This window comes from Mustela nivalis (genome assembly GCF_964662115.1).
Source record: "Mustela nivalis genome assembly, chromosome: 6".
Classification (NCBI taxonomy): Eukaryota; Metazoa; Chordata; class Mammalia; order Carnivora; family Mustelidae; genus Mustela; species Mustela nivalis.
In genome coordinates, this window is record NC_139025.1 from 77190607 (window position 1) to 77204964 (window position 14358).

Consider the following 14358-nt stretch of genomic DNA (forward strand, 5'->3'; position numbering starts at 1 on the left):
ACAAGCAGCTCTCTGCAGCAGGAATACTGGGGAAAGCAATTACACAACTCCCACTCTACTTCAGCAAAGTGTCTCTTACTAACTAGGACATGTTGCAAGCTAGTCAGAAATTAGTTTAATTGCCAAGGGACTGGAAAAAAAATAAAACAGGGTGAGATTTTCCACACAGTAAGGAAAAAAAAAAAAACCTTGAGATCATCTAAGGTAGGATTTGAGATCTTTTATCTCTTATGCTTGGAAATTCTTGTCACGGAGGTATTTCATATCTTTTCCTCCACGAATATCTTCTCAACCTATGACCTTGCTCCATCACGTAACCTCTCTTCTTTGCCCTTCAGTTTCCACTCTGGTCTGTTTTCCCTTTTCATCTACAAACTCAAGTCTCGCCAGTATGTCATACACTGGAAACCCTTGACCCCTCTCCTCCTTCAGGCTTTTCCTTCATTTGCCAAAGTCTGCAAAAAGCAGTCACGTTTGCTGCCACTGTTTTCTCACTTCCCTTTCCCCCTTAACAACTTGTACCATGTTATCTATTGTTTTTACCAGTATGTGGAAATAGCTCTCTTTACAAGATTTCAAGAAAACTATAAATCTTTATCTTCATCAAGTTCAACAAAACCCAAGCACAGGAACCATGAAGAAAACGACAGTAAGCCATATCTTAATAAAACTGTTTAAGCATGTATTAAAAGGAAAATCTTAGGGGTAGCCAGAGGAAAAAAGACACAATCTGTACAAAGGAACAAAGACAAGGATAACACCAGTCTTCTTGTTGGAGGCAAAGCAAATGAGAAGATAGTGGGATAACATCTTTTTTTCCCCCTCAAGCAGGTGGAGCAGCAGACAGAGGAAGAGGGAAAAGCAGGTTCCTCATTGAGCAGGGAGCCCAGTGTGGAACTCAATCCCAGGACCTTGGGATCATGACCTGAGCCAAAGGCAGCTGCTTAACCAACTGAGCCACCCAGGCACTCCCATCATAAGCAAGTATAATCTTAATCTTTGCACCCCCAGTGTCTAACCTAATACTTCGGACAGACATCTATGATCAATATCTATTGACTGAATTAAGTAAAACCATTTTTGATCTTCTCTAGGTATAATTTTTCCTTATTAATCTGATATAGCATTTTTAAATATACATCTCTTTTATGTCATATCATCAATTTCTACCCTGTGTAATTGTTATCTATGTATGTAGCTTATATTCTTATATTCTCTGATAGATGGTTATCATCGAAGGGCCAGAGACTGTCTTGTCATATTCATTACACGCCTCCATCATTGGCACAACAAGACTTGGCTTTCGATCAGGACATACTATGACACACCCGAAGAGCAGAATGTTAGAGACAGGACAAGTCAAGCTACTAAGAGACCCGATTTGTCCCTGTCTTCAGAAACAGGTAGTGCAGGTTTCTATAAATAAGATGAGTGTTGCTGCTTGGGAAAGCCACTCATTTGTTTTCTCATTAATTTGTAAACTTCTTTGTGGAAAAGAAGGGGAATGTGTCTGGAACAATAATTATATGCCAGAGATTTTCATGTACTTATCTCAATCACTATAACGACATTATAAGATCAGCACTATTCTTCTGAATTTATAAATAAGGAAAACAAGACTCAAAACTGCTTTAGGGACTTAATTCAATATCGTGCAGCTGATAAGTGACAGAACTAGGATTTGAAAGTAGGCACGTGAGACACTTAGGTGTAAGTTCTTTTCCACCTCAGCATGCAATACACACGCATGTTTCTGGAGGAACCCTTTAACCAACGGGGAGCATAACCTGTCAGGAACAAGGGTCAGGTTGTATCAAACCTTTTGTTGAGGAAATCCTGCGAAACACAAATAAACTTGCCAAATTTTATCTTGAGAACCAGGGAAATACCTGCTTCCCAGTAGGCTTAGTGTTAGAGTATGGGAACATTCCCAGAAGGGATAGAGGCAAGATGGTAGTTATGGTTGTGAGAAAAGGAAATGGAGGTTATCGGATTTATAATTGGGAATCAGAAACATTAGAACAGTTGGGAAATCAGGTGAAACTCACTCTGGTGGGAAACACATCAGAGGGGACACATTTGGAACTTAAATGTAGTGTGTGCATGGTCCTAGACGTGTTTGGTCCAGTTCAGTTAACATTAAATGTGCTGGGTACTGCAGCAGGTACTAGGAATACAAAGGAACAATGGTTCCTGCCTTCCACACACTAACACTCTGGCATGGGGCAGTCTGTTGATAGAATAGGAGACAGGGTGCCAGGGAAGATTATTTTCTAGAAGGTTCCTGAAGACCTAGAGTGATTCCATCTCCAGAAGTACCATAGAAGGGTTATCTAGGAGTTATTAGGAGTAGGCAGGCCAACATCGCCCAGTTTACCTAGAACTGGGCTTGATGATTGGTAGTCTTATCCACCTAACATCTATAAATGAGCTGCAGGATGTATGTTACCCCTGCTTAGGCCTTACCCCAAGAAAAACAGTTAAGAAAGTAAATTTAAATATGGCTTTAGGTGAATGAGAGGCTTTATTGCTTTATGCTCCATGTTTATTCTTATTTATTTTTAACATCTTATTTATTTATTTGAGAAAGAGAAGGAGACAAAGGTAGCAACAGAGAGCACAAGAGAGCACAAAGAGGGAGGAGAGGGAGAAGCCAACGAGCCCCTCACAGGGCTCAACCCCCAGACCCTGTGCTTAACTGACTGAGCCACCCAGGTGCCCCACATATTCAATGTTTAGAAGAAGGATTAAAACTTCTACTTCCACTTCCAGTATTCTCATCCACAGACAGGCATTCATGAAACCCAGCACCGTGCCTGGCATTTAATGAGCATTTGATATATTGTTGAACAAATGAACAAAGTAATTATGGGTCACTGTGCGAAGTGCTGTAGGAGATACAAAGAAATACTTTGAAAATGTAAACATTATATATGAAATAATCAGAAAACAAGGCAAGATATCAATGAGTTGGTAAAAAGGGAGATCAGCAAGGGTTAGAGTAGATGGCATCTATCAAGAGATTGAAGAGAAAGAAACAGAGACAGAGAAGGAAAAGTGCTCATCAAGGGAAGTTCTATTCTAGAAGAACTATTCTAGTTCCCTCATAAACTAGCGATGTCATCTCATGCGGAACACTTCCCCCTTATATTCCTTCCTTTTCTCACTTTTACAATGAGGAGACTTTTAGGTGATTGCTAAAGGCCTTCCCGACTCCTAATTTTTATGTTTCTACTTATAGTTGGGGACTCCCCATTTCCTTTTTAAAGGGAATGCATTTATATGGTTAGAGAAAAATAATTATCAATAAGTACATTGAAAAGTTCTGCTCCCATCACTGTCCAAGGTGCTAACCTTTATGGCTAACCAGTTTTATCATCATCTCAGGGATCCTTTGAGTGTTTTCAAAATATAAATAAGAACAAATACATATTTCTATCTCCTCCCTTCTTAAAGTAGTGTACAATATACAGTTTTGCACTTTCCTTTTTAAACTTAATGTAGGGATGCCTGGGTGGCTCAGTTGCTTAATCATCTGTCTTTGGCTCTGGTCTTGATCCCAGGGTCCTCAGTTTTTAGTCCCGCATCAGGCTTCCTGCTCAGCGCAGAGGCTGCTTCTCCCTCCTTTGCCTACCACTCTTTATGAGAGCTTTATGCTCTCTTAAAAAAAAAAAAACTTAATTATATATATATATATATATATATATATATATATATATATATATATATATGATTTTATTTATTTAACAGAGATCGCAAGTTGGCAGAGAGGCAGGCAGAGAGAGAGAGAGGGAAGCAGGCTCCCTGCTGAACAGAGAGCCCGATGCGGGACTTGATCCCAGGACCCTGAGATCATGATCTGAGCTGAAGGCAGCAGCTTAACCCACTGAGCCACCCAGGCACCCAATGATATGTATTTTTAAATATTTTATTTATTTGACAGAGAGAGAGTAGGAGAACACAAACAGGGAGAGGTGTAGAAGGAGAAGTAGGCTCCCCACTGAGCAGGGAGCCTGACATGGGGCTGGATCCCAGGGTCCCAGGGTCATGACTTGTGCTGAAGGCAGATGCCCAACCGAGCCACCCAGGTGCCTTAAAGTTAAAGATATATTAAGTTTATATGGAGTTGGAGATGTTTCCCTATCAGTGCTTATAGGTTTCCCCCCCATCAATAGGGCTATACACTGTAAATATTTCCCCCAAATTCATGTTGAAACCTAAGCCCCAAAGTGTAGGTATCTGGAGGGTCCTCTGAGAGGTGTTTAAATTATGAGGGCAGATTAGTGCCCTTATTGAGGCTTTAATATCTAATATCTAGCAGATGCCAGTCTCCTTACCACTATTCTTTGCCAAGGCTTTCTGGCCATTAAAAAAATATTTTATTCATTTATTTGAGAGAGAGAAAGAGAGAGAAAGAGAGTGCACCCACAAGTTGGGGGAGGGGCAGGGGTAGAGGGCAAGGGACAGGCAGACACCCTGCTAAATGCAGAATAATCTGACGTGGGCTCGATCCCAGGACCCTGAGATCATGACCCAAACCAAAGTCAGCGGCTTAACCAACTGAACCACCCAGGCGCCCCTTTCTGCCATTTTTACATGTATATTTCTCCTGTATGAGCTTGAGAATCAGCTTGGCTAGCTCCCTTCCACCCATTTCCTTTGCTTCCCAAAAAGCCTTGTTAGTATTTTGACAGGTTAAATATAGAAACAATATTTTTATGATGTTCAATTTCTTAGCCAAGAACAAAGTATGGTTTCTATTTGTTCCTAATCTTCTGCCCTTGAAGACTGTGTTAAAATTTGAAGGCAGAATTTGAATTTGTTCATTTGCTAGATTTGGAGAGTCAGAAAATTATAGAGTGAATACATATTTTAGAGGGAGAATAATCCATGAGGCAGATATGACCATTGCTAGTTTTGGGGTAAACCTGGTAAGAGGAGGGGGAAAGAAGCTAATTCGTGTCTGCTATGTGCCAGGAATTATGCTGGGTGTTTTTCACATTCTATCATACTTCATACTTAATGGGAGACCTGCCCAAGCCTAGGGCCAGATGGGGTCAGATCAAGGATGAGCCTAGATGTCCTCCTGGATACTCTGTAGGGTAATGCTCATAGGAGTATCAAGACGAAAGCAGTATTTGAGGATGATCATAGTGGTAGTGAGACAGAATAGGCTAGGAGTGGGTAGCAAAGTTTAAATTCAGAGGGCAACAAGATTCAGTAATCTGAAAGAAAAGAGAAAAGTCTTATTAGGATGAAGTCCTTATCTGTGGGGATAAATGTATAAATACAAAAGTGATTTCTTTCCAGGGAGGACAGGCAATCTAGACTGAGGAATTAATAAAGTTTGGCTTTGTAGATGCCCATGCCGCCCAGAGTCAACCTCACTATGTTCTACTCGACATTACTGTTTATGGCAAGCCCCTTGGCTACGTCTCCATTGAGCTTGTTTGTTTGTTTCAAAGACAGCAGAAAACTTTCATGCTCTGAGCACTGAAAAGAAAGGATCTGGTCATAAAGGTTTCTGCTTTCACAGAACTATTCTGGGGCTCATGTGCCAGGGTGGTGACTTCATACACCACAACGACACTGGTGAGAAGTTCACCTGAGGGGAGAGATTTGATGATGAATTTCATCCTGAAGCATATGGGTCCTGGCACCTTGTCCATGGCAAATACTGGACCCAACACAAATAGTTTCCAGATCCTCAGGTACGCTGCCAAGACTCAGTGGTTAGATGGCAAATAGGATCTTTGGCAAAGTGGAAGAAGGAATGAATATTGTGGAAGCTGCGGAGTGCTTGCGTCCAGGAATGGCAGGACCACCGAGCAGCTCACTATTGTTGACTTTGGACAACTCCAGTGAATTTGACTTGTGTTTTACATTGACCTCCTATCTATTCCTTCTGAACTCAGGAGAACACCTCCCCACCCCCACCTGTACCTATAACCTTTGTGCTCTCATGCATTTCTTTGGGTCCCATATTTTTCTTATTCCCCTTCAAGTCTAGCTGAATTCTAGCATTAGATTTATGATTATGAAAGAAAAACTAAAGAAAAATAAAGAACGTTTTGAGCCTAGACTTCTGGAGAAGGGTGGTACCTTGTTAAAGAAGTTGGGGAGGGGGAAAGCAAATTGAGTTTCATCTGAAGAGTTTAAAGGGAAGTGGGATCCTCAAGTTCCTTCTTATAGGTCCTGTATGCAATTGAAGTGTATGCAGTTGGCAGAGAACAAATCAGTTTTTAGTACAAAAATCTAAATTGAAACCAAAACTTCAGGCTTCATCATTTGACTAAATAACATATCACCGCGTCTATTGTTGCTGCTGGGTGGGGAGGAAGGGTTTGGGTTAGCCAAAGGGAAGAAGAGAGCTCTCAGCTTTCCATCCTACTGAAAGCCTTCTCAGAGGGTTGGACAGTAGCATTTTAAAATTCATGACCTTGGGGCACTTAAGTGGCTCAGTGGGTTAAACCGCTGCCTTCGGCTCAGGTCATGATCCCAGGGTTCTGGGATCAAGCCCCACATGGGTTCTCTGCTCTGCGGGGAACCTGCTTCCCCTGCCCCCGCCCCGCCTGCCTCTCTGCCTACTTGTGGTCTCAGCCAAATAAATAAATAAATAAATGAAATCTTTTAAAATATAAATAAATAAGATTCATGACCTTAAATACTCCACAGGTATTCTCTTGCTCAAACTCGAAACTCAGTTTCTCATTTCCTAGTTTTCTATCTCTCTGGGATCAAGTATTAATTTTTTTTTTTAAATAATCAAACATGATATAACTTCTCCAGTGATTTAGTGTTTTTGCCTCGTCAAGTGTGGAGTTTGTGCTGTTATCAGTTTAGTCATTTTATCTTTCCCTGGCCTGGAGATGCAGCAATCCAGGTCCTGGGCAAGTATACCATGGAGCTGCAAGTCTATCTAATATTAACTACTTTGTGGGTTAGTCAGCAAGGAATTTTTCTAAGCATAGTTGAATCTAGATTTACCTAAGTATGGTACTTTTATTTGAGGGAATAGAAGGGTGAGGGGGAATATAAATATCCAATTCCCACATAAGGCCTCAATGAATAGGCAGACCCTTTTCTTGGATTTCAGTCTTGCTTTAACCGTCAGCGCCTATAAAACCTGGTCTCCTTCCTCCACCCACTTCAAGGTGGGACTTTTGTTAAGGTCTGCCATACTAAAGCATCTTTTCTTTTTAATATTTAAAAAAAATATTTTATTTATTTATTGGACAGAGAGAGGGGGGCGAGCAGGCTCCCCGCCAAGCAGAGAGCCCAATGCGGGGCTCAATCCCAGGACCTTGAGATCATGACCTGAGCTGAAGGCAGAGGCTTAACCCACTGAGACATCTAGGTGCCCCCTAAAGCATCTTAAAAAAAAAAAAAGATTTATTTACCCATTTTAGAGACAGAAAGAGTGCAAGTGGGAGGAGGAGCAGAGGGAGAGGGAGAGGGAGAGAGAAAATCCTCAAGCCGACTCCCGCTGAGCAGGGCTCAATCCCAGGACCCTTAGATCAGGACCTGAGCCAAAGTCAAGAGTTGGCCACTCAACCGACTGAGCCACCCAGGCACTCCTGTACCTAAGTATTTCAAAATCTCCTTACAATCAGCTTGGGAGTTAGGGATTGTACCAAGCACCCTGAGATTGCAGACTTGGCATGTCCTTAGGAAGAGAAAGGACTGGGTGGGCTGCTCAGTGTTAGCTGGGTGATATTTCTACCTTGCACTTACTCCATCTCTGAGGTGCTTAGGCATGTCTTGTAATTAAAGGGATGTAGTTGAGAGTGGGATGCAGAAGGGAAGACAGGGTTAAATATGTCAGGATTGAGCCCCACCCCATCCCCTTAGCTTTTTTTGATATAACTGATATATAATACTGCATAAGATCTACAACACAATGATTTGATACACATCTGCACTGCAAAATGATTACTATAATAAGGATAGTTAACAAACACTTCCATCACGTACATTTTTTTAAATTTGTGGTGAGAACTTTTAAGATCTACTCTTCTAGTAAGTTTCAACCATAGATTATTTATAGTCATCGGGCTATACATTAGATCACCAAAATTATTCATTCTTGTAACTAGAAGTTTGTGCCCGTTGAAAATACTCACCCATTCCCCTGCCTCCTCTCCACTCCAACCCCGGCAACCACCAATCTCTTCCCATGAGTTCGGTTTTTTAGATTTGATATATGTGAGATCATATAGTATTTGCCTTTCTTGTCTGACTTATTTTATTCAGTGTAATGTCCTCAAGGTTAGCATAAAGCTCTCAAGGTTGAGCTCTTAATTTATGTTCTGAAAGTGAGATGAGAATATCAGTTCAGTATTTTGAACAGTGACCAGTGCAAATATATATAGTAATGGTCAAATGAATTCTTGAAGAACCAATGCTTGGTGAGTTAGGTCTAGAATTTTATCAGCTTAGTGTCCCATGGTTTCCTCAAGGTGTAGTATACCCTTAACTCCTACTTTGGGACTCTAGTTGCCTTAACAGGAAAGGAGAGGACAGAGACCCCAGAAATCTTTCACATTTTCACGTAAGTTTGTCTACCTGCTGTCCCATGCTTTCACTCTTAAAAGGAAAACAGCATGGAAGAAAGGTAGTCAGTCATGTCTGAGAAGCAGTATGGCAGAGAGGAAATAAAATATGAATTTTGGGAGGTAGACCAACTGGGGAAAAATATCCAAATTCTATTTTCTACCTGTACATCACTAAAGCCTGTATTTTCTCATTTGTAAAGTGGAGATAGCACCTATCTTTCTTTAAAAATTTTTAAATTTAAATTCAACTTAATGTACTGTGTTATTAGCTTCAGAATTAGAATTAGAATTAGAATTCGGTGACTCATCCATTGCCTACAACACCCAGTGCTCATTACTTCAAGTGCCCTCCTTAATGCCCATCACCCAGTTACTCTATCCCCCCACCCTCCCCTCCAGCAACCCCGTTTGTTCCCTATAGTTAAGTCTTTAATGGTTTGCCCCCTCTCTGTTTTCCTCTTATTTTCCCTTCCCCTATGTTTCTCTGTTTCATTTCTTAAATTTCGCACGAGTAAAATCATGTTGTCTTTCTCTGACCTATTTTGCTTAGCATAATACCCTCTAGTTCCATCCATGTTGTTGCAAATAGCAAGATTTCATTCCTTTTGATGGCTAATCAAAATAACAGTAGCAATGAAATAGTAGCAAGTAAGAATAGTAAATAATAATAACACACACACACACTACATCTTCTTTATCCATTCATCTGTCAATGGACATCAGGGCTCTTTCTATATTTTAGCAATTATGGACATGGGATAGCACCTATCATTGCAGAGATTAAATGAGAAAAATCTACTGGAATGCACTTAATAGTTACTAAATAAATGCATGGTAAATGAAGTCCAGTGTGTACTAATGGCTAGCATTTTAATTTGTATGCTTGGTAAGCTGAAGTTTCTTTAATGTTAATTTTAGCAGATATCATCAGAATCACCCAGAATAAGGGAAGGTAAGAAAATGAAAGCATAATTGCAGGCACTAGTTATGTGCAATCAATTTTTTTTAATAATCTTTCTGGTACAAAACATATACAAAAGTAGAATACAAAGAACCTCCATGTATCCAGCTTAATTATCATCCTATGACTACTTGTTTCCTTGATACTGCCAACAATTCGTACCCTGTTGCAACTCCAGATTATTTTGAAAGCCCAGATAAAACATTTCCTCTTAAATTTCAATGTTCCTCTATGAGATTTTTCAAAAATCTTAATCATAACACTAATCATAACAAAACAAAAGTAATCTGATTCTTGGGTACCATCAGATATCCAATCACCAGTGTGCAACACGTAAAGCCCATTAAGTGAATGAATTTATATCTGCATTGTATACCTCTTATTTCAACCCAAGAGACAAAAATATTTCAAATTCCAAGCCACTCCTGAGATGCAAATTAAAATTCAGGGATACTAAATTGAAGGATTTCCCTACAGTTACTTGCCATGCCTGAAGGTGTCACTGTTTGCAAATTGTGCAGGAAGTACACAAACATTAAGTTGGTTGTCAATAATTCGAAGAAAGACAAAACACTGTTAATAGTTAGGACAATTTTTTTCAACGAAACTTTATAAATCTCCGGAAAATCAGAGATAACGTTCTTTCCCAAGTTGGGCTGCCATAACAAACTACAATAGACTGGGCGGTTTAAAGAGCATAAATTTGTTCCTCATAGTTCTAGAGGCTGGCACATCCAAGATCAAGGTGCTGGCTAATTTGGTGAGGGTTCTCTTCCTGGCCTCCTCACTGTGGCCGCACATGGCCTTTCCTTTGTGCCCAGGCTGCGATCTTTCTCTCTTCCTCTTCTTGTAAGGTTACTAATTCTATCATGAGAACTCAACTCTCAGGACCTAATTTAACCCTAACTATCTCCCAAAGGCACAATCTCCAAATACCATGTTAGGAGTTAGGGGGCATGGATTTTGGGGGACACATTCAGTCCATAACAAACCTACACATTTATAAAATAATTACCAAGTTGGAAAAGTTAGTCAGATAGCATGCTACATCTTAACTCTTTTCCTTTCCTTAAGTTACTTTGGCTCCTAGAATCTGAGATCATCATTCCTGGAAATCTTTCTTCACACCCTAATATAACCTCTCAGGGTAGGTGGAACCAATAGCCCAATATTCTTACATGTGCCACCTTAGCACCAAAGCAAAAGTATGTAAAAACCACTTTTAGCTCTTATCAGGGTAAGTTTGTCATGAAATGAATGATTTTTCCTCTCTTCCTAGGTTCTCTGTATATCAAACAAAAGCTGAAGGAAAGGATCTTTTTAAATCCTGCAAAGCTTGCAAATTTGCCAAAAAAAAAAAAAAAAAAAGTGTGGACGGAGCTGTTTGTAGTCATCCTTGGCCCTTCTCCAGGTTTGCTGGCTGCTGTGACTGTATAAGCAATCGTGTTTTTACTAGTTATGTGTGTCGCTGCAGGAGCTACAGCAAAGAATTTCGGTATCCTGAAGAAATCCTGTAAACCAAAACCCAGTTCCCCCAATTGAACCGAATGATTTTGTTGTTGGTCCTGAAAATACCAGGTAGGATTTGAAATAATCTGCCCTTCAAAAGTTGGCAGGGAAAAATCCCCAAAATGTGCTAACACTCTAATATACTGACAAGGCTGTGGAGAAACCTCTGGTACACGGACGGCAACAGGGCAGATCCTATCAAAATTAAATGCACATATATGCCCTTGAGCAGAACAATTCCACGCTGAGAATGAGACATACCTGAATATTCAAGAAAAGAAGGTGTGTGTACCAAGATATTTATCCAAGCACTAATTAGAATAAAATTTAGAAAGTCAGTATCTCTCAATTGGATGATGACTGGTTAAATAGTCTGCAGGGGTAAGAAAAAAATGATGGATCTTATACATTGACATGAAAAAATCTAAGATGTCTTAAGTGTAGAGTGCAGGAAAATAAACATGGCATTCTCCCTTTTATATAAAAATTGGGAAAAATAAGAATATTCTTTCTTACATGTATAGGGATGAAAAAAATTCTGGAAGAATACACAAGAAAGTAAGAGTAGAGGTTACCTCGGGGGTGGGAAATATAGGAATGGAAGACAGTGGTGACATTTAAAAAGTTTTCTGTATTAGTGGATGGATTATCTGTTCAAATAATAAAAATTTTTTTTTTAAAGATTTTATTTATTTATCTGATAGAGAGATCGAGAGAGTCCAGCAGGGGGGACAATGGGGAGAGAGAGGGAGAAGCAGACTCCCCAGCTGAGCAGGTAGCCAGATGCGGGGCTCAATCCTAGGACCATGGGATCATGGCCTGAGTCGAAGGCAGACAGTTAACAACTGAGCCACCCAGACGCCCCTCAAATAATTTTTAAAAATCTGGCTGGAAACCATAAGCAACCAACAACTATTAAATGCGCACCCTCTTACAAGAATGGTTAAGACATAGTTGCCCAAGGTTGAGTGAAGTGGCTGTACCTAAGCAATTCCTGGAAATCAAAGTTTTTGGTGCTTCTGGGGAATTCTGAGATCAGTGACTTTCCCAAAGGACTTTACTTGTTTACTGGAGGGCTTCTCTACCATTCAGAAAGACGGGGTAGGGAACGACAGAAGACATCATGCTTTTGCATTCAATTTAAAATTCTTCAGCAGTCTGCCAAAAATGTACATTATTCTCTGTAAGTCTAAAAACATGCAGGAAGAAGTCAGTAATTGTATTGTGATAGAACATTTTTCTCTCAATGTTAAAGTATTATCTTAAGAGTAAACAAAGTTTTAGTAAACCTAGTAGGTGAAAGCCTTGTCAATTACAGATTACTCAGTTTTGAGGAGATACTCCTTTTCAAAAGACATGTGTTCACCACTAGCCTTAATTATCTCTCATTCCAAGTTTTTAAAATTAATTAATTTGACAGAGAAAGAGAGATAGATAGATAGATAGATAGATATCACAAGTAGGCAGAGAGGCAGGCAGAGAGAGGGGGAAGCAGGCTCCCTGCCGAGCAGAGAGGCCAGTGAGGGCCTGGATCCCAGGACCCTGAGATCATGATCTGAACTGAAGGTGGAGGCTTAACCCACTGAACCACCCAGGCACCCCTCATTCCAAGTTTTAATGACCTTAGCTGACAAAGCCATCTTGATCTTTTCCCTTAGAATTTCAGGTGACTAAAAAATGTACAATAAACAATGAACACTATTACGTAAAATTCCAGTGTTTCCAATGTGAATTACTTGTACTACTGGTGATACTCCTGGGCCTAGGCAGTACATGAAGCAGCAAATAATGTCACATCATATAGTGAGTTATTCCTGTTTCTTTCAAGCCTTCAGAGTCAAAGCAATTGGCTGGCAAGAGTGTTTAGCCTTAATAATTGACTTTGTTTTCATTTTACTAATTTTTAGATCTTCTTATTGCCAGAGGTCTAGGGCACAAATGTTTGTCTGGATTACCCGTGTTCACAGAAGCATAACAAACAGGAATGCAGGTGCTGCTATGTATGTTTCAGGAACTACTTGGTCACAGATTACAATAGCCCAAAGGTCTTTTCTCAGGGCTTATCCTTCCACGACTCAAATTCTCTCCATGGGCTTCATAAGATACTTGGATCTCCATCAATGGTGTAGTGCACCATATATACTGGAGTCATGCTGGTTTTAGTTTTTTTAATGTAGGCTCCATGCCCAGCAAGGAGCGCAATGCAGGGTTTGAGCTCACAATCCTGAGGTCAAAGCTTGCACTGAAATCAAGAGTTGGATGCTTAACCAACTGAGCCACCCAGGTGTTCCTCAAGCTGGTTTCAGATGCTGCTGCTTTATCTTGCTGTGAGTCTACAGTCGGTCTACCAAATGAGGACAAATCCAAGGCTACCTTGGAATTGGAGGGGAATAAAGGGTAACACATGTGGAGCGGCTGGCAATGCAGTTTAAATGCTGATTTCCTCTCTTCACTTCTTTACTTTTCTCCTCTATTTTCTATATTCTCTCCCAATGATCTCATTCACTCCCATAGCTTCAATTATTACCCTGATGTGGGTAACTCTTAATTTTCTATCAGCAATTCTGAATTCATTTTCAGGGAACCAAACCTTAAGTTCTGTATCTGTTTAACAGTGTTACCCTGATGTTCTGGCACGATGTGAATCTCAACGCATGTAAAACAGAGTATCTTTCTTCCAATCTACTCCTTCTCTTTGTTTTCTCATTTTGTTCACGTTATCACTATCTGAATCATTCTCATTCCTTCCCCCTTTCCCTTTACACTGAATCAGGCACCAACAAAAATCTTGTAAGGCATTTTAATAGCTTAGGGGGTTATAAAAACGTCTCCCTACCAGGTGAGAAAAAGGAAATTAAGGCAAGTTAGGAGATATGCCAGGACACATGCCTAGAGTGGTTAGAGCCTGACTAAAAACCAGTTAAGACTTGAATTTGGGGCTCCTCACTCCTAACTACTAGGGTCTTTCACCTTCCCTACTGCCTCAAGTTCTGCAGTATTTTTGCTTCTGTCTCTCTTCTTATTGCTACTCCCAGAATTCTGGACTACCTTATGTTTCGCGTTTACAATGTACAGATAGAAAGATTGGCTCCGTCAGTGAGATAGTAATAGTTGGTAATATGCATCCAGCATTGCCCATGAAAATTTCTCCCTACTTGTTAATTCCAATAAAATTTTTTAAAACCAGGAAATACATAATACACATACTGAAAAGTCACCCACCCCCAAACCTACAGCTAATGAATCACCAAGTGAATCCCATGTAACCAGCACTTACGTTAAGAAACTGAACATTGCCAGCACCCAGAGGCCCCCTCATGCCCTCCTCTCACA